The sequence below is a fragment of the Cervus elaphus genome, chromosome 14 (genome assembly GCF_910594005.1).
Source record: "Cervus elaphus chromosome 14, mCerEla1.1, whole genome shotgun sequence".
Taxonomy (NCBI): domain Eukaryota; kingdom Metazoa; phylum Chordata; class Mammalia; order Artiodactyla; family Cervidae; genus Cervus; species Cervus elaphus.
Genome location: NC_057828.1, coordinates 43,011,571 through 43,012,988, shown reverse-complemented (window position 1 = coordinate 43,012,988; position 1,418 = coordinate 43,011,571).

Here is a 1,418-nt window from a genome sequence, read left to right as displayed (position 1 = left end):
GAATTTAAAAACTATTTAGAATAAGTTTAGATGGAACTTGACTTCCAGTTTTGGCTTGGAGTATGTAGTGTAGTGTCTCAGTCACTGTACATTTCAGACAAAGACTTAAAGACCAGTGTGTTCTGCAAATGCAAGGTATGATGATTATAATGAGGGTATCAATTCATATACTAATTGATTTAAACTGTGTTATTGTATTAATAAACGTACTTTCCATTTCCTATAAGCTGTTTTCCTTTTGAGTGTGCCTCATACCAATTTTCTATAAAAATAGGTTGCATATGACAGCTCATTTATTTTGTTGATATTAGAAAATTCCTCCCCCCTTCCCCTCTTTAAATATCTGTTGAGCAGCTGTTGGGGAGCCCAGAGAGACATACCGGCCCATGGAAGAGTTGTGTCTTAAACAGCCCCTTCCGGTGTACCTGTGCTGTCCAGTATAGCACAGCACTTACCGTGTACTCAGTTAATATTTATTAATTTGAACTTGCCATTATCAATAATTTTATCATTTATTTCATTTTATCATTCATTTCAGTGGTAAAAGGTAAGTAGTCCCTACTGGTAGGATACTCTTACTTTACAAATTCTAAGTCTACCCCTGACCTCAAAGAAAGGTACATAGCTTATTTGAAGCTATGCATGTGTTCATTCATGCAAAAATTATGTATGGAGAAAATGTAAAGTAGAGAAGAGGGGAAAAAGTCAGGATACTCTTCTGCTTCCTTCCTGCTATGCTTAGAATTAGTCATGTAAGTATTTACTGAGTTTGCCTCAAAGATTAAATGAGAAAAAGATAGTAAGGCTGTTTAGCATAGTGCCTGACACATTGTATATGCTCAGTATATACTAGTTTATTTATTATAATGCATTGGACTAAAACTAGAGGATCTCACTCCTTTATTCTGCATAATTTGCCATCCTATCTTCATCTTTTCTTTTTCTTTTTTTCACTTCAAGGATGGTCTATGTGTGCCTTTTTTTCCTGAATCTGTAGAATGGGTTCAATGCTTAGTTACCCAATGAAGTGCAGGCAAGAACTTAAGCTAGCGTTTTCCTTAAATTTCTTCTATGATTTAAGACACCTTGGGGAAGAGATAGGTGAGCTTCTACATCAACGGATGATGATTTTTATCTTTATCAAGTGACCCACAATTTGGTTACTGGTGCAATGAGAAATTAAGAAAATAGCACACTTTTATGACTGTCTTTTCACAGTCACTCAAATCAGAACTGGAATGCCACAAAAACAACTCCCTGTTAGCCCAGAGAAAAAAAAAGAAAGAAAGTAAAGGGGAAATTCAGATTAGTCACAAAGAAGTTCCCCCGCCTGCCTGCAAAAGCTGAAGCATTAAAACTGAGAGAGTCCTCTCTGCTCTTTCAATCGCCTCTTATCTCTGGTCCTGGGACCTCTGTGT